The sequence below is a fragment of the Bradysia coprophila genome (assembly GCF_014529535.1).
Source record: "Bradysia coprophila strain Holo2 chromosome IV unlocalized genomic scaffold, BU_Bcop_v1 contig_5, whole genome shotgun sequence".
Lineage (NCBI taxonomy): Eukaryota > Metazoa > Arthropoda > Insecta > Diptera > Sciaridae > Bradysia > Bradysia coprophila.
Window position 1 is genome coordinate 8,348,034 of NW_023503374.1, and position 26,955 is coordinate 8,374,988.

Below are 26,955 nucleotides of genomic sequence, written 5' to 3' on the forward strand. Positions count from 1 at the left end.
CTAGACATGACCGGACATTGTGAGCAAAGTTTTTTTTTATAATTTCTTTAAATTTATGTACAAACAAAAGCAATTTTTTTCAGCAAAATTGTAATTCTTTCAACCTTTTCCTATTAAACAATATATTCCGCGACCGTTTAAATAAACGGCCTAAGTAAATCGCGCCGTATACGTATACAGTTGTGTAGTTTATTATATTCTTTAAATTTCAAGGTTGACTCGGCTATTTATATACCCTCTCCGATACAACAAATGTCTTTGATATGTGTTTAGTATTAATAATCAAGTTAAATTGCCATTGCTAATGTTACATGCGTACTTGATGGAATCGAATTCAGTTCTCTCGATCATATGATGGAATTCTTTCCGTGCTGTATCATGTATATAGACGCTGTGTGTTCTTTGCTATATGTTAATAGTAGACATTTTCTAGCTACAAATAATTTAGTTAATTGAAGAGTTCATCAATTGAAGTGTGCTTTCTGTAAATGAATGCGGGAGTAGGTCATTAAACTCGACTGAATTCAATCACGTAATGATGTAAGATTAAAACAATGCAATTCCATTTTTAGAAATAGTGCAAAATTTTATGACTTTTGTACGGTTGATCTATATTAAGTGTTACCAAAGCTTCAAAACTATTTTTTTCGGTTCGACAGTTGATTATGCACTGAGTTATTTATACGTCATACAATTATACGATGGCTGAAAGGAGCACAGAACCACAAAAAATTTGCACGACCGTTGAGTCAAGCTCTGTGTATGATGATTTGGATATCTTTTGATTAAAGTAGAGAGAGGCGTGCTTTTTAAGAGCATTTGAAGTCTTCAACGTACATTACCGATGAGTACGAACTGATTGAGTACTAACACAGTAACAATTAACAACCATTTGAACAAGGAATGGACGTTATAATACTTGAGGTATTGATTGCTATAACAATCTAGTAAGAGCTTTCAAAAATCGACCCAACCGTCGAACAAATCTTAATCGAGCTTTCCTGTTTTTATCTATTAAACATGACAGACAGAACATAGGTTTTCAAAGGTTCTAGATATCCTTGCAAATAAAGATTTTCCTTCCGAATAGAAAAGATCTTTTTTGGAAAGTGCCTCAGTATAGGATTCAAAATGTGACGAAAGATGTGGGAGATCGAGAATAAGATCAGTTTGCGGTTGGCGATTTTTCATCGGTAATTCTTTGGCACTTATCCTGTTGCCACAATCTCGTAAAAATCTTTCCGTCATAATCAAAACAAATAAATTTTCTGAGCAAATTTATTACGGAAAATTATCGAAATAATTTTTGCCAGAAAAATTATTAAAATATCAGATACCTGGCGCTATTCAGTCAAGACTGAAATTTATGATGCACAAACCCTGTTGCCATGTGATGCTGACTATCTATCGTCATCATACTATCTAATATATCACATCAATTTGAATAGTTGCTGTCTAACCAACTATAAATTCTTGTATATCAAAACATCGTTTCAAAGTAATAAGCATAGCTCACCCGCTATAGATATGATGTGCAATAAATAAAAGCGAAATATTAACAAAAATTTTACAGAAACTTTTTATCGTGGGGTCAAAAAAACACAAAAAATTTAAATTTATTCGATGTTGATGACTGGGTATATATGCGATGTATATAATATGCTCTATAACTATTATAAATGTTACTTAAATTATGACTGAAATGTACTGAATTAATATGGAACTGGTTTGTGATTCACAACAATATTTTTTTTGTCGAAGTAAGTAACAAATTACAATATTTATCGTTGAATTTGAATTTTAGATGGAAGAATTTATTTTGCTTTTCCGTTGTCAAGTCCCATACATTAATGGCTTATCTATTCGGCTGATAATTTAAATGTGCCGTACTTAAAGACAGTTTTCATTTCAACGATATTCTAAAGAAACACACATATTGCACAGTGTCACAACGAAACATGTTTGTTAATTGTAACCTCCTAACAGCTGACAAAATGTGTGTCACTTTTCAAAAGCACTTTACACAAATATGACAAAAGGCAGCAACGATGTCTTTAATATTGAAGTCAAATAAAATTAACCGCATATTTGAACTGGAATTCAATTGAGAACATTTCAATTTTCCTTGTAATTCTTAGGTAACAAATTTTACTCGGCGTTGGTTGGTTCGAAATATTTTCGAAATCACCCCATCATCTTATTATTTTGTTACATTAGTTGACTAATTTACCCGTAAACCACTATGTCTATCAGGAATGAGGCAATTATTACCCTGCACGAGCTAACCTTTCAGAAACGACTAATCATTTGTTATCGACAGTAATGGCAAAAATACACTATGCTCTCCGGTTAACGAGCTTCTATATAGTAAACTTTATGTTGAAAAGAATGAAGTAAAAGATTTTGTTTGTAGCAAAATGGGATATGATTTGAACAAAAGACGTAACAGATTTAATCGTTAAATGAAGACGCGTGTGGCGTTTATTATAGTTTAAAGACACTATTTTGGTTGACTTTAAACTAGCATTCGATTGTGTGAATCGAATTGTAATGCGTAAACTTTTGCAGTTACTTCTATAGAAAAGTATGTAATACCTGCCCTACATCGTGGAAAATTTTATAGGTCAACTAAGGTGGTTATGGTCTTGAACTTGCTTTTTCAAATCAAGTTCTCTATAGCATCGCTCTACGACATTGGCATCGTGCCATCGATAACAAAATACAATCAGTGTCACATACGGACAATAGAAAACGCGTTAGCCAGAAATTATTACAAACGGAGAGTAAGAGTGAACATGAGAAACCAATGGTCTAAACAGTAGAATTGAATCGGACGCATCTTAAGGCGACGGAGGCCATCGAAAGTTTATTAACGAACACCTGAAGGAAAGAAAAAGAAGAAACTTGTGGTCCTTACAATATGACAGCCCGGACGAAACGCAACCAACCGATATCGTAAGGCATACAAAAACTGTTCACATTCACGTCGACAAAATTAATTCAGATATCGTCCCACTGTTGAAGAAGCTATTTTGATTAAAAAAAAAAAAAACAAGCAAAGGAACGTGCTTTACATCTTCTAGAACAGTTAACAGCAAACGATTTCAATTCATGCCAATAGTGTCACGAAACAAGAAGCCATCATTTGCCATTTCGTCAAGGCCTTCAGCTACATTGGAATTATGACAGAAGATATTTCCATCAGAATAAACCAGAAACCAAAAAGCTATGCAAATTATATGCAAAATCCAGTTTTTTTTTTTTTCGTTTCGGAGTAAAATAAACCATCCAACCGCCAATAGACAATGATGCGATAGAAATGGAAATGATTACACACATCAGTCAGTGGAGGATCATTCGATAAATGGCTTGTTTATATTGGTGTGACGTGATTAAAATATCAAAACACTTTGACGAATTTATGATTTAATTAAATGAGAAGTTTTTCTCTATACGATTCATCGCAACGGTTCTCGCTTTTGAAATATGAATAAGAAATTTTTCACATTTATAATTTACATGATGGCTATACAAATTTATTGCATCAATAAAATGTTGATTATGGATGGATGCAAAAACGTATTTACACAATAAAGAGAACCACACACATAACACATGAATCACGAATGTGTATGGCATATCACGCTGAAGAATATCACTTTTTTATGATACCATCCATGTGACCAATAATTTTGCTGTATTTTCATTTATAAATTCTTTTTTATGTAACAATCCATAAATACCACTCCGACCATAAAGTTGTACACACAAAATGTTATACTAAAATTAATAAAAGTTTATTTAAGTTCAAAAAACGTTTCTATTTTTAGAATTCTTTCTTGCAGTGTCTGCTATTATAACATTGTATTACAGCTTATGCTCTCTCTACCGCGACTTTTACGAAAAGCCACCATACGGAAAGAAATTTCGTGATTTTAATTTTATTATTAGCATGTTTTGTAAATATTAATACGCTCCATACATATCATATGAGCAATATAACCAAAACTAATTGCTAAGAAAACACATTTCATCTCCCACACGATAATAATAAATATTAACACCTCTCGATACCACAAATTATTTTTCCCCTTCTAAATGAATGCACTTAAAATATGTTAGGAAATTGGGAAAGCACGTCAAGTGTGTGCGGTTTTGGAATTGAAGTGTGTAATCTATGCAGCGCTTTGCTGTCAATAATTTTGTTTTCACGTCTTAGGTCTTAGCACAACAACATCAGAATAAGGAAATGCAAGGACGTATCTTTTAACTGCTAGTCATTTGCTATCGACAACAAAGGCAAATGCTAACCTATGGTCAGTGTTTTCTTATTCATACAAAGCTTTTACATAAACTAATGAAGTAACAGATTTTGTGCCAAATACTTTGCGACTCTTCATTTGTTTAAGAAGTAGTAGATTTAATGATTAATGATTTTACGTGCTTCGTAAGAATGATATAAGAATGATCGTAACATTCATCATAAGAAAATTGTGTCGGACAGATTAACAGAAATTCGTTGATAACAACCCTATTCTGAGACAAACACTTTCCATCAAAGCTTTTTCTTAAGCTAACTTCATTTAAAATTTGTTTTATCGAACCACTGGGTGTTATGACCGGCTAATCTAAATTTAAGAGCATCGGCAACCTTTTTTTTTATTTGTATTAAGTGTACAGCAATTTAAATTTAATTGACTGACAGAAGGTGAGTGACATTGAAAAGTTTTTTTTTGTCGAACCAGAAAAACATTTTTCTCGATTTATTTTTGTCGGTAATTTATTTGGTTCACTGCTCACCATAACCATCGACATATCTGTTTCAATAAAATTTCATCATACACAAACAAACGGAATATCATACGGACTGTGTTCTCTTCAGTGTGGTGAAATTCGGTTCATAATTCTTCGAACTCCATAACCTAGTCTAACTAAAGTGTAACCAGAAAAAGTGTAGTTCAGGGGACTCAATAAATTGGCATAACTTTATGTACTGAACTATATTTATTCCTTCTCCTTCTTTTCTTCCTGATTAAAAACCGTTCATTAATTAGTCTATGCGGTCTGGGTATTCTACAAACCGTTACACACATTTTTTTCGTGCTTATATTTTGAAATCATTCCAAAGTATTTAACGAAATCTATTTTCAGCCATCTTATGTCCGAAAATAATAATTTTCCTTTATTTTTTCACCGTCCGATGATAACCATATGCCGGCCGATGTAGTAAAATATTATGGCACGCTGAAAATGGCCTAATGGTGTAGGTAGACATGTGTGTATTATAAGTAACAGCGAACGTGTGAACGAGTTGATTAGACGGAAAAGTCAATGTAAAATAAAAGAAAACCAAAAAACTAATTTCAATCAAATGTTATTCATGCAATTTATGATGAGTTTTTATGGTGTTTTATTATCACCACTTAAGATTGCTTTTTGCAATGAGATAAACTGACGTTAATTGAATGGAAATATAAATGTTGTTTGAATTGCTTTCAAATAGAGACGTGTGCTGCTGAAAACCATTGTACACAGCTTGAAGTGAATAGATTGAAGTCTTTAATTGTATTTGTAATTATCAATGGAAATGGAACGTCTTTGTTGAATATTTTTAATGGAATTATATGTTTCCTCTTACATATTCTGTAAAGCAGAATCATTTCGAATTTGACCCAATTCGAATTTTCAAGTGTTTTACATGCCTGCGAAAAATCAATTAATCCATTCATTAGAGGCATATGGAGTGTGTTGACAATGAAATATTTAGTTTAAGGTTTTTTTTAGAATTACACGCAGGTAGGTTGCATTTGAATTAACCTTTTAGAACTTACTATCCATCTGTTATCGTCAAGGACGACAAGAGTTAGTGAAGACGATTGGCTAAGGTTAATTTATAAATCAAATGAAATACCAAACACTAAGCGATACTTTAAACAAAAGAAGTAGCAGATTTAACAATCGAGCTACACGTGTCATGCCGTAATGAAATGTAAATAATTACGAATGTTACATTTCAGCACATGTTTATGTAAAATTGTCGCTTTCTTGCGGTGCAGAATGAGGTGTTTGAGTGAATGATAACATTTGCTTATAGTACAAAAATTGATTTAATGATTTGAGGGCAAAAGTAAATGTCATTAAATTCGGTAACTTAATCTACCAATAAATAGGCACTTGATTGAAATGATTGCTAATTATTCATAATTGCAATTTAATTGGAACAAGAAATTCTTGTGACTATAGTTGACAACAGAATAGACAGTCATACCACATGCAATAAAGTCAAATGGTTAATCGAACAGCCAATTAATTAAATAAAACATTCACCGACTCAGTATCGACATTTCTGATCTTTTTCGCGCTTCGCCATCGGTGATATCGTCACTCACGATTTCAAAATTATATACTTGGTACGAGTGGCTGGCATCACACAGTATATATAACTCAAACGAATGATTATTATGTTAATTTTAGTTTGTTTGACAATGGAAAAGTGTTGACAATCAAACATTTTCAGTAAAGTGCCGTGACGTCTTTCGAAAACCAATTACTCATTAAATTTGTTTGGTAAATTTGTTTTTTGAAAAGTGAAAAATGAGAAAAATTAAAGAACTTGTCAATATACGGAGCTGAATATAGAAATTGGACATCGAGCCAAATAATCTTTTTATTCCACAAAAAACCTGTTCCATCGCGTTTCACAGACCGAACAAAATAAAACAATTTTTTTTTCAAACATTGCACAACAACACCATGAAATCAAAACCGCTGAATCTTATTAAACAACAACAAAAATTTGATGTGCAGCACAATGTAATTCAATCCAACCTTGAAAAGAAACATATGATCTTTGCCTGCAAGTTTTTTCTTCGTCTTCTTTAAATGAATCAATTAATTAATTCAACTGCCTTCATATACAACGAAGCCTATAACTTACACCATGTCTGCAACGCATATTACGAACAATATTATCATTACGAATTAGTTATGTGGAATGCAAAAACCTTTTATTGCCTGGAAATTGTCTATTACAACAATTTACTTGATGAGAGTTACTGCATACATCGATAAATTTCTGTTGCTTTAAGTGCGTCAAGTAAACGACAACAAGTTATTATGAAGTTTCGAAATGATAAGAAAAGAAAATATATTTCCGGTTATTAAAAACAGCTGGACGATCATTTAAAAAATGTGTGTTCGGTGAATCTCTGTCATTATTAAGCAGACAGTTTAGCACTGATTCGTCAAATATAAGTGCCACACATATGGTTCGGCTCTAGGTTAAAATAACCCCAATAAAATATCGACGAGACAAAATAACTACTACCAAAATAACCCCGGTGAAAAAAAAGAGGACAAAACACTGATAATTACCCATAATATTTAGAGTCAGTCTCGAACTCGTTTTCTTATAATTTAAAAGCGGCGAGCTTTTTCATACTTTGCAGACGTTAACCCCGCTAGGGGCTCCGCCCCTTAGACCCCGCAAGGGGGATATTCCCCCTTGACCCCCTATGCGGGGGCTGCCGCCCCTCTACCCTGCTTTTTATTTATTTTTATTTCTTCACGGCCTGCGGCGCTAACTTCCCTAAAAATAATAATTGTATTTGCATTTGCGATGTTGTACTTATTGAATTCTGGGCAAGTTCTAGCCACAATTTTTATATCTTCCAATTACAGTCGAACTCGTATATAGTCGATATCCTCGAATATAGTCGATAGACTCGAATATAGTCGATATCCTCGAATATAGTCGATATCCTCGAATATAGTCGATATCCTCGAATATAGTCGATATCCTCGAATATAGTCGATATCCTCGAATATAGTCGATATCCTCGAATTTAGTCGATATCCTCGAATATAGTCGATAGACTCGAATACTATCGATAGACTCGAATATAGTCGATATCCTCGAATATAGTCGATATCCTCGAATTCTGTCGATACACTAGAATATAGTCATATCCTCGAATATAGTCGATATCCTCGAATATAGTCGATAGACTCGAATACTATCGATAGACTCGAATACTATCGATAGACTCGAATATAGTCGATATCCTCGAATTCTGTCGATATACTCGTCATCTGGTCATCTCGTCATTTTTCCAATAATTTTTTTGACAATAGTTATTACTACAATTCGTTATTTTGGTGGGGTTATTTTGACCGAATACCGAGGTAGACACATTAAAATGAAAATTAGTCACACTTGAAAATAGTTTTTCTCCCATAGTATAGAAAGGTGTCGGAACAGTGGTAAAAATTGATTTTCTTGTTTTCTTATTAATTAATCTTTTAGAATCGGGTAGTCATCTGTTACTGACAACGGTGATAAAAATAAGCGACGCGATCTAGCTGTAGTTTGTAAATGATAAAAAGCCCTCCAACTAAATACTTAATTGAAAGGAAATTTGAATCCTTGTCAAAACACTCTTTTTAAGCTTAAAGCTTACCATTCTTTGGATATTCAATCAACGAAAAACAAACTACTCTTTCTGACCTAGAGGGATAGATTCATTGTCAAAATTTTGGAACTTTTTTGGTCATAAAAGTCAAGACTCTTCGAAGTGAAATAAAGGCAGCTGTGATAATAACTCTTAGTAAAGCGTTTTGACAAACAAAATTCGATGTAGTTGAAGACACAATCAGTTCTTGCTTCGAGAATAATATATGGAACCCACAGTAATATGGTTTCAAATCCAAGACGAATTCCATCACAAAATGTACATATTTTCGTCGATAATTTCATAGAAATTTTTATATCATATTTTCACATTGCTGATAACAGCATGGAAGCGATTAAAGTGTTGAAAAAAATTGAGATAAATAAATTACAGAAATTATCAGTTATAATTCGTTATGATCTTCAATCAAACAATAAAGGGAACTTATAATGTGCATCCAATTGTAACGATTAAATTTTATTGTTATACTTACATTCAGTTCACTGAGAGCTTCTGGGGAGATCTCTGTAATAAAGAAAGAAAATTATATAAATTATACCAGAATATTTTGTGGCTGATGTTGAGCTAGTGTTCGGTGAAAATATACAATTTATATTATTCAGTTTTCATCAGAAAGTTGAATTTACTTTTTCTGGTTCGTTCGAAGAAAATTTAAATTAGAAAGTAACTCAAGTTCATAATGTACCCACAGCCGCGATGACCATAAATATAATATTTTTACAATCAAATTTGTGATAATCATCATTAAAACCATGCCGTGAATTGAAACAAATATTAACCATATAAGGACAAACACAACCAATTCAATTCTGCAATCGGTGTGTGTCTGTCTATTATAATTTCAAAAAAAAAAGAAAAGAAAAAGATTCAATATCGAATGGTGTACTTGAATTCAATAAATGTAATAGTAAATCTAACTGGCACGTTCAAGACTGAAAACATTGCAGATATACTTGTAGATGGATCAGGTATGAAGAAAAAAAGAAAAGAAAGCCAACACCATAAAATGATTACTCATAACTTCTTGTATTAAATATTGACTTCTAGGCATAAAACATAATATTACCATCGCAACAATATTATGTCGGATTAAGGTGGGTTACACATTTGTGGCTATATCGCAAAAAATCAAATGTATTTTCCATTAATTAGATTAAGTCTTTGGGTGAAGCATAATAACAGAAATGAATAAGTTAAGATACAAGCAAAATGATTAAAACATGAATTTATTACACGTGCACTCTCGGTGTGCTTACATTCTTCGGAACATAGCACACGCTGTGATGGTATAACAAAGATCTTCAAATTGATCGATATATTCATTTCTTTTGGAGTCTCTCTTGAAGTTAATCAACAGCAATTAATTGATTGATTTTTATGGAGTTAATCATACGTGCAATTTTGTCTGTGTGCGGTAAATTTCTCCAATTACTAGAAGCTAGTTTAAATGCACAATTAAATTAATTGGAAAATTATGTACCAGGCATTTTTATAACGCTCTCCGGTAATGACGTGGTGAAAATGTTTTCTTTTTGTTTATTTTGTATATCATCCAACCAGCTATTATACATTTTACACCGGTTTTACGGTTGTGGTATGTGGTGGTCTTTACTCCATTTAAAATTCCTCTAATTAACTAACTAATTACGGAAGAAATGTACTACGAATGGAGAACTGATTTCTTATATTCGATTTGAGAAGTGTTTCGAAAATGTGTAATTAGATTTATAGATCGATCAGGTGCCGTTAAGAGACATCAATTACATTAATTGATTGTTAAAAGTCTACAGTGATTATCGTTGACACGTTTTTCCTAAATAAATGAGAAATTGAGACCTGACCCAACACACAACATACATAATTCGAACATCATAAACAAAATTTTGTTTTAATGGGAACGATAAACCCGATTTAAGTTTAGGTGGGGTTTATTCTGACCTACCCAGTCTCATTAATGTAATGGATTCCAGAGACGGTCAACGGTCAGTTAAATGCACAGCGTAATTTTAATTAAATTTTAAAATGAAATTGTCCAGCATCTACTGCACTGAGTTCATCATTTCTATCGTTTAGAATTTGATTCTTCTTGTCTGTAACAAGAAGCACCACCACCAACAACAACAACAACGAAATAATTAGTCTTCTCAAAATCAGTCTGACTTCCTCCTTTCGCGTCGAAATTCTTAAATTAGTTACACAGTACGGTGATGATGTCAAGGAACATTAACAAAATGTACAATGTACGACCTTCATAATGTATTTTTTGAAAGAGTAAAATGCAGTGGATTTAAACCGAAAATTGTAGCAAGTACGAAATCATTAAAATTCTCGCTTTTTTCCTCAGAGAGAGAACATAATGTTTCTTTAATTTGTCTGACACACTTATAATTTGCCGAAATTTATCTTAACAAGAATCTCACGCATTGACATCAATTAATTGACCATTCATGGAGTGTAATTGTTGCAGTTTGGAAAGACAAAAAATTCTCTGAATCATCAGGTTTTGTGTGTTAAAAAAATTGCAAATTTTGGTGGTGTTTAAGAGTAAACAAAGAACTATACGAAGCATGTAAATATAAACAATGAACGAACGTTAAATCATTGATTGACTCGTAAAGTGCAAATAATTAAACTAATTTGTAGAAACTCAATTCATTTCATACCAATTAATGAAACAATAGAAAAGCAAAGCCAGGTACCTGATCGATTTTCTACAGGAAATGTAGTTACAGTAATTGTTTTTAAGTTTCAATTCAGTTTAATTGTTTTGTTTAATTCTCGAGTACACACCTCCCTTTGGTCGTATTTGTTGAATCTTTTCTTTAGTTCGCAATTAAGATATGCAAAGGTGGAGTGAGAGTTAATTAAGAAAACCAATTAAAGCGAAACCTTGCGGTAAGAATCTATTCAAATTGTGTAATTGCACTCGAGGTTGCGCTAATCGAGCTGGTGAGAATGTTTTCCATTTCGATTAAATGGATATCGTTCGTAGCACCATCGCTCTAAGATTAGCAAACCATTTTCACAGTTAAATTCGTTTTTTCACGGGTCCTACAAAGAATCTAGTTGAGAGCATAAAAGGTTTCATGGTTAAATAAAACTTCAAAGCTAAATTACCATTATTATCGTTGCACGACCCATAAATTTCTGTTGTAAAAACTGACATAATCATCACTGCCAATCATCCCATATCAAAATTAAATACAAGATCGTTAACATTTTCATTAAATCAGCACTATTATGCGTGTCGAAATTCATAAAAGTCCCATACGGTTAACGGTGGACATTTCTATAATAAAAAACGACAAAAAGCCATAAAACCTACCATGCCAAAATGGCTAAATAAATGAGTGACCAAACGTTGTTGCCACAACATGGCAGACTATTTTTTTCGTCTCTATAAAATAGAACGTAGAACTTAGCCAAGATTATAGTCTCGTTCGAATCCATAAAGACAATAAAATGTTAATGAGAAAGAAGAATGTTTGTGCTTTACGTTTCGACGACATGGAAACTATACATTTGCATTTCTATGGCCTGTGAAATCGAAGAAGGGTTCATTGTCTCCCTGGAAATATAAACTTGTTTTCAGACGGATTATGTTCTTGATATTATGATTTTTATGAAAACTATCAGACTTGTTATCATCATAAATCCAATAGCTTTCAAAGTGTACAAGTCTTTAACTTCACGCTCAATTCAAACTATCCATCGGTACTAGAAAGTCTAACAACGAAAGTTTATTCAGGCTATGAAGCCATACGTACTGTGATTATTTAGCCGTGAAATTAATCTTATAAGACAACTTATGATTATCATCCTTAAATACATTTAAGGCATTGAACGATTTTTTGTATCTTCTTTCTTTCGCAAGACATAAAAACAAATTGATAAGTGAAATCTGTTCCGAATATCGGTCGAAGAATATAATTTAAGTTCTCGACAAAAAACCAAAATTAAATGAAAGTTATGAGCGAAATTTACGAAAACCAAGCATAAAAACGTGTTTCATTCATCACTGTCACGTTCCTCTTTCATCACATTATATACCATAATCCTATGGGGCTTAGTTGAGTTTGCCCATCATCAATAAACGAAACAAAAAAAAAACTTTTGAGCAAACTGTTATTTTGCCATTAGCTATTTTACATTGTCAAATTGCTAAAATCGGAGATCTTGTACCGAGCCAGCAACATGTTCGAACATAGGACATATCGATATGGCAATGGGTCCATATAAAAAAAATCATTATGCGAAAAGCATGTCAGAAAAGCGTTTTTAATTCATTAATTTTCGATAAATAAAATATAAATTTCCAAACATAGAAAATCACGATCCAAGAGACGTTATCTCCGCTGAATGTACAAATAATGTTTCGAATTTCCTATATATTTGTTTGCTCGATGAATAATTAACATTCATTTCATTTATGACACGACAAACGATGATTATGATGATGATGACGCGCAGATTAAGTCGGAAATGTTTTCAATTTTTCATTTCAACTGATTTTAGTGAAATGAATTTCTTTATCTTCCATTCCCTGACTAGTCTATTTTGTGTGATAGAATTTTATTCTTAGAACAACGGCGATCTTCAGTTCTGGAAAGTCGACTTGATTGAGTGTGTTGAACCAAGTTTAAAGAGAATTTATTACAGAATCCTTGGATCACTTACGGTAACACGCCATAATTTGATGGTCACCGCTCTTCCTTTGTTCATTCAACGAATAATTTATTTATAAAATTTTCTGACGACAAACTTTGCATTGTCTTGCTTCGGTTATCTGTTTGATTATCTTATCAGATTTAGCAGTTCGGCTATTGCGTACGTATTACGAATTGTTAGTTGGAAATTTTTTTGGTGAATCAGGGTAAACTCATTTGAAGAGAATGGTAATGCATACAAACCAGAGAAATGATAAGCGGCGCCTCGGCTGGGATGGAATGCGTGTGACGACACCATTTTTTGTATAAAAGTGATTCTAAAATGAAAATTCACTTTGACAAGTATTATCTCCCGTAGGTTCCATAAAAATCGATAAAAATGCGAGAGGCAACGTTGATCACTTCTCTGATACCCATATTTAAATAGCAAAGAAAATTTATGGAAAATTCGAACATTGTTCCGTCGATTAAGAAATACTTAGCTCTATTGTCTTCCGTTAGCTTCACATTCCATTTTTCTCGTAACTATACACAATGAATGTTTGACGAACACAAAAAGCTCATTTTCTTACCGTCCTCATCCAATCATACATTTCCTCACATTTAATGACAAATTCTATGACTTGTAATGCACATTCGTAAACTTGTTTTCACAATAAACCATTGTAATGGATGTCGTTTATTGACTATTAACGTTATTATTTACCAGACTTAGAAAATTCCATGTTGAGCAAAACATGCATCGTAATATAATGCACACAACATAATGACTAAGTAAATTGCGTTGCCAAGTGTATGTAATAAGTTAATTGAAAAGAGATGCGATCAATTTATTTGTCTACAGTTTTTGTCTACACTCAAAACGAGCAGTCATTTTAATTAAAATTAATTGAAATTGGTTTCCACTTCTTCGTCAATTAATTTAATTTACTTTCCCGTGTCGTTAGGCCAAGTTAGTGTGTCACAGGTTTCTTTTAATTTTATGTGTGTAGGTCAAGCATAAACCATTAAAATGATAATAATTTAAGGTTTAATATTCGTGACGTGACACATTCAAAATGCATATCATCATTTCACACAGCCACACCGACACGCTTTGCATTTTTATATTTATTTTTCTTCTTCCAAAATTTATGTTTATAATCTGGGTAAAATAAACAAACAAACAACCGACCGACCGACCTTTTTTCCAAATGGTAAATTAATTGAATCTTAATTTGGATAATGAAGAAAAGAAAAAAGAAAAAAAAAGTTGAACGGATTGTGCGGCGGTAACTAAACATATAATTCCATCAAATTATGCAATTAGCTTCTATAAATTGAACGAACATTTCACTATTATAAATACAGTTGAATTGCACAAGACGACTGACTGTATAACATCCGAGATAGAATAAAGAAATTCTGTTGTTAGTTTCTGCGGCTAGGCCATTTACAAAATAGACATGAAAAATTTAACAATCTGACATGTGATTAGGCTTAGAGCTTAGTGCTGAAATATCGCTTGAATAAAAATGTTTTTATTGTGATATGAATGGAAAATTCATTATTTACTAAATAAGATAACCCATCAGCTGTAGTGGCTAATGCATTAACGCAATGGCATTATATCTAAAGAGTAGAGAACGTGCCCGCTATGCGGTACCAGCAAATTACTTGTCACGAATAATCGATTTAGGATTTGCCCCCTAAACATACGAAACAAAACAAGGAACACACAGTCAATGTTTGTTGCTATTATTATTTCATTTGTTTTTGTTTCGTTTGCACAGAATGCTTGAAACGGAAAACAAAAAGTTTACTTGAAACATAGGAAAGATTTGTTTGATATTTTTTTGTCCCAAATTGTCACGATTGATTGTATTACGTACAGTTGTTTGTGTATTACGTTCAACTATTAAAATTGATTATGGTGATAGTGAGAAATGTGTTTGGTGCATGCTTTTAGCTTTTGGCAGTAAGGTTTTTTGATTTGTGATTAATGGGAAAAAGGAAATTTATTTGGGTTAAAGTAATTTATTTTCAATTATAATTAGCATTTCGCATAAGAAACAAATTGTTTTCGCTTCCGCGGTTCTTTAAATCATCGACCTTTTCGAAGCGTTTCTGTGGCTTGGTGAAAAATACCTTCAATGATACAAGTTGCTGGGTGCTGCGGGAATCGGCTCACATAACCAATTTTTTAACCAATTTTGTATAATTAGTCGTAGTAGTTCATTAAAGAACCCAATTTGATTCATCTTCCCAAGATAATATACAACTTTCGATACAATTGAAACAATCAATTCTACATTTTTATTTTCAAAATTCTAAATTCTACTCAAAATTACGTTTTTTATTAAAACCTCCGAAGAAACTAATTCTCTTACAAAAGTTCACCATTACTGCAGTAACGATAGAAAAAAAATTGTAAATATTGCATGAAAATTCGATATGCAACAAATTTTTGAGTAAACCGCGAGCTGCCAACACCAATTCGTCATTTTGAAAATTACAATAAAATGACACACACATTATGCTACTACTTCATCATCACAAATACACTCTCTACATTGCTATGCTGATGCGAATGAATCCATTCGAAATCAATCTAGTTACACAATCAAACACACACTTGTAATTAAAAGTGTGCGCTCATATAAATGTATTAGTGGATGGTTTCGTGGTCGATCATGTGTGGTCGACCACAAAAAAGACCACAAATGACCACAAACTTTAAGATGAAATAGCAGCTGAAATATTGGACCGATCGCAACCAAACTGGGAAAGATCGAAAGAGCTCACACCTCTTCCCCGGTCTTCCCCATAAAACCATTAAAAATTATTCGTTTTAATTATGTACGAACTCTATCAAAAGTGACCTTTCGGTGGTTTATACCACCGAAAGGACGCTTTTTAAATAGCTCAAATATACATAAAACGAATAATGTTTAATGGTTTTATGGGGAAGACCGGTGAAGAGGTGTGAGTACTTTTGATCTTCCCCGGTTTGGTTGTGATCGGTCCAATATTTCAGCTGATATTTCATCTTAAAGTTTGTGTTCTTTTTTGTGGTCGACCACAGAGAACCATTTTGTGGTCGACCACAAAAATGACCACGAATACATTTATATGAAAACATACGCACACACTTTTATATTTGATGTGTAACTAGATTGATTTCGAATGGATTCGTTCGTATCGTCATTGCAATATGAAGAGAATGTATTTGTGATAACGAAGTAGGATATGTTGTGTGTGTCGTTTTATTGTATTGTCATATTGATGGATTGAATTTCCAAAATGTCGAATTAATATTATGTGTCGGCAGCGATTTGTTCAAAAAACGGTTGCATCGAATTTTCATGTAATATTCTCAATTTTTATTCTATTGCAACGGCAGTAGTTGCGCACTTTCGTTATAAAATTAGTTTCTTTCAATTTTCGGCGTTTTAAACGGAATTTGAAAAAGTAAGTTTTTTTAGTAAAATATCTTAGTTGAATATACCATTTTAAGAATATGAATTAAATTAGTTTCATTAATGAATTACTTGAGTTAATTATACAAAATTGGGCATAAGCCTCGTGATATGGGCCAATTCCCGCAGCACCCTGACGAAAATATCAGATTTTAGATTGTATACAGCTTGTGGCGAATGACATTACAGTATTTTTTAGCAAGGGAGACTGATTTTCCAGTTCTTTTCACTCCGAACAGGAACAACAGATATAATGGCCTACGACTTGGAGTCGTTAAGTATTAGGAGTATGGTAGGTCTAAGAATAATTTAGAACATTTAGAAAGAGTTACAGGAATACAAAACCATTTTTCGTAGATGAGAAAGAATAGTTTAACACACAATTCGACCTGTAAAGTGTAAGTTGGATGAAGCGGGAATTTAGGGTTCGGTTCTCCAGAAAATTTAACTTCGGATCCGATCCGTATGAAAGTTTGTTCCAACGGATAGACTTGCTTTATAAACCTAATAAAATAAACAGAGAAAAATGGAATAAAATAGGAATTTTTGAAATAATGTTTCCTGTTTGGCATTATGAATTTTCGAGCTTATTCTAGATTCTTAGACTTTGACAAAATGGACCGATTCATATGTTTTCAATACGTAAAACTCATCTGTTAATGACAACGACTTCAAAATAAACGAATGAACTGTAAGTTCTGTTGATTTATATACAAAATCGTTGTTAAAATGAACGAAGTAATAGATTCCAAACATGAAAAAATGGTTTAACCAGTAGAACTAAAAGATTTGACGAGTACATTGTAATGTTTGGCTGTTAGAAACAAGTATATTGCAGGAAGAATCTGGAAGATTTTTTTGTTTTAAACTTTATGCTATTATTGGTATTGCAGGATTTCATGGGTATCATCTTCCAAGTCATAAAATAGGTTGACAACAAAGGATTGCAAATTTGAATATTTTTTACGATACCGAAAATGTGCATTACAATTCCACCCGAGGGTTTACTATCAGTTTATGTTATAAAGTTATGTTCGTTTCAATGGCCTTTCGACCAGGCAGCCATCAATTCAAAAGGTTTTACATTAATTTACGCTCTCATCTGTTTCTCCCATACGTGCAGTAAAAAAATATTCAAAAACCCATAAAATGAGCTACTTAATTTTTCATAAGTGACGATCATAAATTTCAATTAAATTATTACTTTTGTTGAAATTATGACATCTTGATACTTGCACATACATATATGAGATATTTAGCAATATAAAGTCGAATATTGTGACATTTTAATCTACACTTTAGAAGCTATAAGTGAATGGGAGAAAAAAAAAAAAAAGATTTATGGTAAAATGATTAATGAAGCTTCTGCTAACGACATTTTGTGTATGTTATTTCTTTGTGTTCTTTTTTATTTTAACTGATGATGATGATGTTGATGGTGTTAGTAACGTCTAAGGAAAAATATTTAATTGAATAGAACCCTCTAGATATTCTCACAAGTGAAAAATTACTCCAATGAATATGCAAAACGACTCTAACGAATATTATGCAATTAAAGGATAAATTGAATTACATGCAGGGTGAAGCGAAAAGGTTTATAGTTATGCCTTGATTCCATGACTTGAAAAAGAAATATTTCCCAGTTCCTGGAATCAGCAATCGTATTGAAAGCGAATAATTCTGCTAGTTAACACAAAAATAAAACTTTGAAGGTTCGATGTCAGTCTGATCAGATTATAAACAAAAATGGTAAGAGATCGTGCCGTTCTTCTGAACGTACAGAACGGTTAACGTGTAAAGAACATCTATAAATAGGCTATCGCCAAATGAAATTTGAATGGAAAGCCAGTTCCAGTCTTTCATCGAACCGTGTAATCTGCACGATTAAACATGATAATCAGCTGAAAATAAGAACAAGGTCACGGAAATTAATTAAAATTAAAAATAAAATTTTAAAGAATCGTTTAAAGTCACGGACCAGGGATTATCATCTCTGATAAACCAGGTGAAATGTACGATCAAACGCCGAGATAGATTCGTGACTAACAAATCCGTACATAGTAGAGCGGCCGGCTTCTTTCGTCAAAGTTCAACAAACCTTTAATTATCTCCTTTTATTTATCTGAGTAGCAACATATTTATTCTTTTCAGATGATATTTTCTTTATAAAATCGAAAAAAAAGTTTTAACAGCACTAATCAGTGCGTTTAGTGTGGCGTTGAATACGGAATCGTTTAAGTTCATTTGTTTGAAATTAAAATTTTAAATTCGAAAAATAAGAAATAAAAAAATAACGAAATATGCGGACGAACAGAGTACTAACATTTGTTGTATAAATAAATCAACCTATATCGTAGACTCCCACGATAGTTTTTTTTTTTTTTTCAAGTTTAGTCTCGTTCAGCTATACATTTCTTTGCTTATGGAAATATCGTACAGCTAACCAGCCAACCGTTTGAATAAATACAAAGCGATATATTCTAAATCTTAGTCGTTTATAGATTCAATGCATGATTTTAAAAGTGGAGATTTTTGTTTTCAATCCATACAATCGTTCGAAAATAATGTCTGTGCAAGTAGAATGTGTTTAGAAAATCTATAGAGATTGTCTTTTTTCTCTATCGGTGCAGCGTATGGATGGGCTGGAAACGTTTCAATAATTTAATTATGCATGCTAAACGATTGGGACCTCGAAATTACTATTTTTTATAGCTGAACCTATCGAAATCACAGTTAGACATCGTTCAATATTATGTAGGTAAGGTATTAACGGATAGGTATGTGTGCGTTATATCAGGCTATGAATAATAAATGTCTTTATGTGGATTTACAATAATTAACTGTGCAGACCACGCATTTCATAGCACTACATTAACAACATCTTTTTAATTCATTATATTACAGAATATTGCTATAAATCGACTGACTGTATCAGTGCCACATTCATTTATGAGTACTTCAATAATAAAACAAACCACTTGAGAAACAATAAATTTGATTTTTTTTTTTTTTTTTTTTGAGAAGATCAAGGCTATTAATGAACAATGAACACAACAGCTTTATCATCTATTTTGACTGTTTTTGATGTATGAACGTATATCGTGGCTAATAACTACAATTTTTTGTTCAGTTTTCTTTAATTAACCATCCAATTTATTTATGGATGTTGGCAGCATTTATAGAATATGTGTCTATGGTTCACACGTTTTCTTGTTAGAGTGGGTGGGTCCGTTTACCCTAATTGTCGTGTTAATTTAATACAAACTAAAGTTTTGAAAATCGAGGTTGTGCAAGAACAGGCTAAGAGGCACTCACGAGCGCGGTCGACCGAAAAATTTGAACGGATCAGTGCATTTTTTCACATAGAATTTTTGCTGCCTTCGTGATCAACTCAACTCAGAGGTGTTAATGGATAGCAACACTAAAGAGACCTAATTCGAATTTTCCTTTTGTTCTACTGTCAAACTTGAATTAGGTCTCCTTCGTTTATATTAGTGATATGCTGGTCGTTATTGTAAACTAAAAAAGTGGTATAGATTGCGTCACGAAAGTGATTAAGAACAATGTTGTCCTTCTTGGCTCTCATCTAAACATTTTTGTCAATTTGATTCTTAAATATTTTTCCAACCCAATCAAACCATTTCCATTTTTTTTTTGTCAAAATGTCTAACTTCAAGAAGGCAGTCCAGACACTACGTTTTCATTTGAAAATTGTCTGAACCATTAATTCAAATTTTCTCTTTTTTTTGCTTGACCTCACCTTAACCTTAAACAAGGTGACTAAAAAAAGAGCGGGATCGTGTAGTTCTTGTAAACTATTATAAATAATTAAATTTATGACTCGCACAAAAAAAAAACATAATGTGGCAGCAACAGCGACACACGTAAGAAATATGACCATTGCCCCGTGTAAATTAAATATTCCTCTAGCGAATAAAAAAAGACTAATCACCAGCTGAAAATCTTTATTGCTTGAGAATTAGCAGAACTGATGTTTCTTGTCTTGTAACGCATTAGCAAAAATGCGAACATTTATTTATTTCATTTCCACGAATTGACTCTTAAATTGGCAACAAAAAAGTAAGTGTGGACGGTTTGCATAAAAACCACATTTCATCGATGACCATGTAGTAAGACAAAAATATACCGTTTACGACATGCTTGATGATTTTTGAGCTGGAAAAGAGAGTTTTCTTCTTTTCCATTTTCTCTTTCCTGTCACCATGGGACCTCAACTAAATATTTAGTAGCAGTCACATAACTCTAAACTAAAAATATGGAGAATAAACTGCGTGTATCGATTTAACATCAATTTTTCTAGAAAATTTTTATTCACGTTTGTTTAACATTTCTGGTTTAATATAAATTGTCAACACACAGTATGTATATATGGGAATAAATGGGCAATAAAATTAATTCGAAAATTTGTTTAGGAGAAATACCACAATCTCTTGTCAAATATTTAAAAAAATATTAAATTTTTCAGTCGTTTTATCCAAAAATGCATTAAATACCAAGTAGTTAAACCCGACAAGTAAACGATAAATTTGTGTTAAGTAAAGCATATGTTTTTTAGTGACTGTGACGTCGAAAACAATATATATTGTGAAAGTCTAACAAAAGCCAGGTGTGTCTAACGTAATGTACAGAGAAAACATGTCTTTTGTAATAGAAAAACTCTAATATTTACCATGTTTACACATAGTTGAAAACAATAAATTTATGCTACAATTTAACTTGAGCATAAATTTAACCATAACAACATAGAAGTTGACAGTGGAAACATGCATAGAGAAGTTTGTAAAACGTTTAATAAATTTCATTGTTTAGGTAAATGCTTTCGGTTGTAAGTGAAGGAAAATTGAATTTCATTTAAAATTCAAGTTGACCAATTAAGTGGGTCATCGTTGAAACGGTGCTTGAGTGTAGAGTTACATTCACACACCATTGAATAAACTATAGTCGAACTTAATGACCCTTTAGTGACGCCATTGTTTTCTTCGATGCGGAAGGTACGATTTATGATAGCTCACTGATTTTGCATTTGATTTTATAATAAACTTAAAACGTAAAACTGAAGTGCTAGAGACGTGTATCTAGGTTTTGGTGATTGACATTTGTAGTGGGCGTTACCCGAAGAATAGTACATGTCGTTAGGACTAAAAGTCTTTTTTAGCGCGTGAGAAGTTTCCAGACAGAGCCGAAGGCGAGAGACGGAGAAAAAGTGCGACGAAGTCGCAGTTTTCGGGTCCTAGGTATGACAATGCTTCTTTCATCACGAGAGAAATTTTTTTTAATTTATTATCATTTCTGTTATAGACGATGGCGACAGCAATGAGCAATGATCCCAGAGCGTTGCGTTACGTAATAAAATGTTTATGTTAAAACAAATGAAGTAAAAGATTTTGTATATATTGGGTGATTTAAACAAACGAAGTATAAGATTAAAATTCAATATGGAAGACTCAAAATTAAGGTGGAATTTCAATGTGTTGTCTCTACAGTTTTGAAAAACCTATATGTTCATGTGTCTATTTAAAACTTTTACCGACAACGATGCTCAAATCAGAAGCAATATAAATATTGAAATGACAAATAGTTATAACGAGGTAAAGCTCCGATGTGTTTTTCTTCTTTACAATGCACAAATGTCGTAAAACTCTTCTAAAATTAACATTCTAATCAATGTCAAGTGTTCAATGAAATATGCAAAAAATATTTTCTTTTGTTGAAATAGCTTCAAGTCAATACGTAACCCATAAAGAACCATAAATACGTTTATGATAAATAAATAATATTTTTTTTGTTCATCGACTGCTGCAATGGAACTGCATCGTTCCCACGTTCGCTTATGCACAATTTCTATTATTAAACGTAATTATATTCGATTGTTATTTTATGTAATTGACTCGCTTTTACACGCATTCATAGAAATAATTGAAGGAGAAAAAGCCAACAACAGCAACAACAAGCGACTGTCTCGAGTTTTAAATTTCAAATTGGTTTAATGAAATATTAAATTTTATTTATTATAAAACTGCAATGACTGAATTAAATAATAAAAAGCCAGCAACAACCTTCATGGAAAAGATTACTTGTAATGATATTCTACAACGAAATTAATTTTAATTCATTGTTCAGTTCTCTCTTTTCTTAATATAAACTACAAGCTTATGCAAAATGGGATTTTACAAATTCAGTTTCAGAAAATATTAAAATTTTAAAAAGATGTTTTCAAATAAATAAAAGTGAATGTCATCGTTACAATTACCGAAAGACAATTCATTACAATCCATCATAGGATCAACCCAAACCACCCATACAAGAACCTACGATATATTTCTAAATTAAAACAAAAAATATTAATTTCAATGTTCGTCTTGTTCTAATGGGTAATCAGAGAGTTATTCCTTTTGTTAATGCAAATTGCATCAACGTTCCAAACGATTCGGCAAACTTGTTTATGTTTCTAAAACACACTGTGTGTTACAATTCAAAATTCTTTTCTGTACACCGAGCCGAAAGATTTATTTTCAATTGAAATTGAATTTTAATTGTAAATTTTGTGTGTTCATCGTTAGCTTGGCAAAAGTATAAAATCGATTTGTGAGATGAAACGAATGATCATCTGGAAATGATTTTATGGCAGAAAAAAAACAACATCTAAAACAACAGAAAACCAATGACGACCATCCGTTCAAAATGAGAACAAAATTTTTTTTTGTTTCTTAATTTCAATGAGATTTTTATCGTTTTTCAACTAAATACATAATTTAGCGTGTATCACGCAAAGTGTAAAATACCTAGTATATATCAACAGCAACACGTAGCTAATACGCAATTTAGATTCCAAAAATGTATAACTTGTGGCACTTTGCTACGCGCAATGATCGATCATTTACATGCTTCATTCTCTCGGTATTTTTCGTAGTTTTATGCCTATGTCTAATCAATTACAAAATTACTATACAAAGTCTAAAATACATTGAAAGGAAACGCGTTAAATCAAATCACCGATTACATCACTCAATCGTTCGATTCAATGAACAGAACAATAGACGTATTAATTTATCAATGAAACTCTGACAGAAAAAAATCTGCTGTAAACGAACTCATTTCACCTCATGGTACATTGTATACGTACGTACGCTGTACATAGGAGTATTACCTCAACCATTACGGCATCCCATAAAGCGAAGTCTAAAAGTCTACCATATACGTGAGCATGACTAACACTTTTCATCATAAAAAGCTGCATATTACTACGAAATACCGAAAATAAACCATCAAAGCCAAAATGCTAACGGGTACATTGGACTTTAATATTTTCGCGTTTTATGAAACGAAAAGAGCGACGAATGAAGGCAAGCGAAATGCTCTTTAATGATTTTATTGCGTCGAGTTTTTGGTAATAACAAGAAAAAGCAAAACCCTAATTTATAATACGCAAAGTAAAAGTGAAACGACAGCAAACAATTCATCAAATTTTGCTGTATTGTGGGTCAAGGTATAAGAAGTGTTTCTTGTACGTTTTTGAAAAATGACCAAATATTGGACACAACAAAAACAAGTGAGGCTAATAAATTGTAACGTAAAGCAAGTGGAGAAGAAGTAAATTTTTTCATTGCCGACTAAAAGTCAAAAAGTCATGATGGAAATGTTGATCATCTGACCTGATAACGGGATTTGGTGTTTTTTTTTGAATTACTATCGATAAAAGTTATATTTGCATATATAAAGGGACGAAGATGAATCGACAGCTATACGTAGAAACAAGAGTTGAGCTCTGGTTTATTGCTCTTCGTATTCTTTAAGTCAGCAAAATGTACAGAAGAATGTGTGATGAAACTTACGAAGTAAAAGATTTCACCTCAAACCCTAGAAAATAGCTTAAACCAGCAGAAGTAACAGATTTTCTAATTATACCATGTTACGCTTGCCGTAGAGCGTGGTACCGCTCATAAGTTAACTAGATGTGAAGTTAACCATTTGAATGCAATATTCCACTAATTTTTACGGAAGGTGTTGACGTACAAACCCAAAAAAAAACTAAATTTATAACGAAACAACTCGATCTGTTTGCGTCAAAAGTGACCCAGAGACATCTTATATGCTCATAGTTCTGATCTGATATTTTAAATAAACGTTCGAAGTAAAATCGATAACATTTTATGTATGAAAACATGTGCTACAAACGCACGAATAGAGTTATTTTACCTGTCACTAGCAGTTCCAATTCACGTGGGTAAATACTAAAAACTTGTACACAGCCGCCACATGAAACGAAACTTTGTATTTGAATTGAAACATAAAGTACAAACCGAGTTTATTTTACCAAATGTACCGAGGTTTATTTGAAATAAATTTACGTCAATTATGCAACATTTTTTTTTTGTTCCTAATACACACACAGACATTGGGAATAGAATCATACAGAGACTTGCGCGTTTCGAATCAAGTTCAATGAGAAAACATCCAGTGAAGGAAGTTTGTAAATTTTTGATAAAAAACCATTTTTTGTTAAAATGTTTTTTTTTAAATAAAATGATCCATGATGACTAACGTAACTGGAAAAATTATTGAATAACACACGGTTCATTGGTTGTGTTTAAAAAAAAGCCCCCGCAATGCCATATTCGTTGCTAATGACATAGCATGTGATGTTCTTTGTATCATAGGTATATTATATCAATGATTTAACAGAATTTTAAAAAAAGACAAAATCATTGCGGGAACGGCAGCAAAAAAAGAGCAAGACCAACAACTGCTGTACTTACACAAAATTATAGGTACCGCGGTATTTCCTATTTTATTATCCAAATTCACAAACTAGCAAATTCTGTGTTGAATTTCCTTGATTTTATTTATTTTCTGTGTGTCACGCACTGCAGCATTACAATATTATTAAATATATTCACTCGAACCAACACCGAAAGGGCTGAATATAAATGGGTTCCATGATTTCACATATATGAATTTTTGAACATCAGGTTAAACACCTCGTTTTATATTGTGGAACATGAAACAATTTTTTTTTTTAATTTTTCTGTTTCTTTGAATTAATAAATATTTTTAATTCGTTTTCAATACAAAAATTTATCGAAACGCACACCTTTATTTAGGTAGACTCCTATTGTTTACCAACCCGTAAAGTATATGCCTTTTAATTATATTTATAATTATTTGTGTGTTCTCTCCGCTCAAAATGCATAAATAAGCAAATCAACGAACATTCAAAACACGCACAATAATATTATATTGAACCGTGTAGTACATTTGAGTGTGATGTATAGTTTAAATAGTACTACTTCTCTGCGGATATTATTTATTCTTGAAAATGAAAAATTTATTTAGAGCTCTCAACAGTTCGGATTTTAAAATAACAAGGTCTCCATACGAAAAAAGTGCACACACTTTATCATCTACTATTTAGAAATAGACACTAAATTCAATTCAAAAACATACAGAACAATATAACGTGCTGCGACTGATTCCTACAGAAGACGATTGGCGACTAACGACGACCAGAAAATCGTTTATTCGCTTTTTTCGGAATCTCAATTTTTTCATTTCATATATTAGTGGCTGTGAGCCATATATACTGTTCGGTATATACACTTGATATGTATAACAACACTTTAGAAATGGAACCGAACAGCCGTTTGTTAATAAAAGTTTTGTTCGTGTGAAAGATATGAGGAATAAAATTGTTCGGTTGATGTAGGACATCAAAGCGCAGGTACCAAAGGAAAAATTTCGTTGGGAAAGTAAATTGAATGTATGATGAATGGTGAAAGAGATGTTTTTAGCCTTTTTGGCATGGTAAATATTATACATTATAAGAAACTACGACACGTCTTCTATAACACTGTAAATTATAAGCGATGATGTTTATTACGAATATTACGAATGTGGAATAGGGAAATTAGCAAACTATTGAAGACGACGCCGGAACAGAAAAAGCTTTGTTTTAACTATACGGTGCAACGAACTTTCAAAATGTTCCACTTTCAAAATGATGGGAGGATTTTAATTACATTTTTGATCGGTTCTCCCATTCAACATTTTCTTTATAAGGAGTTTAAATGTGACAGGAAGCATTTTAACACAAGGAGGGCACTCTGGTATAACATTGTTCCGATGAGAAACGTTTTAATTTTTTATTTTTCAATAAATTCTTTTCGCATAATACACGTCAATGCATGGGATATGTACGTTCGTTTGTGCCCCTATAGTTTCGTTTAAATATCTTTTTTTCCCAGCTGACGTAGAGCAGGTGGTCTCAAAGTTTGATTTGAATTTATACTCTGCAAAACTGATATTGATGTGTGCGCAATGGAATAAAATGCTTAGACGAGA

The 26,955-nt window shown here is 32.3% G+C and overlaps 1 protein-coding gene across 7 annotated transcripts in view; it reads right to left on the reverse strand.

The window, feature by feature from the left end:
* The window catches only part of LOC119071664 (dnaJ homolog subfamily B member 3), a 46,178-nt gene that overhangs the window by 12,290 nt on the left and 6,933 nt on the right, over window positions 1–26,955 (reverse strand). For 3 of the 7 annotated variants that reach the window (XM_037176640.1, XM_037176633.1, XM_037176635.1), the window contains exon 2: window positions 8,944–8,975. The gene's annotated coding sequence lies outside the window, so the exon portion shown is untranslated. Of the gene's footprint in view, window positions 1–5,956; window positions 5,964–8,943; window positions 8,976–25,373; window positions 26,113–26,955 lie in introns of those variants that run through there. The other 4 variants (XM_037176636.1, XM_037176641.1, XM_037176637.1 and 1 more) reach the window with 4 other exon arrangements.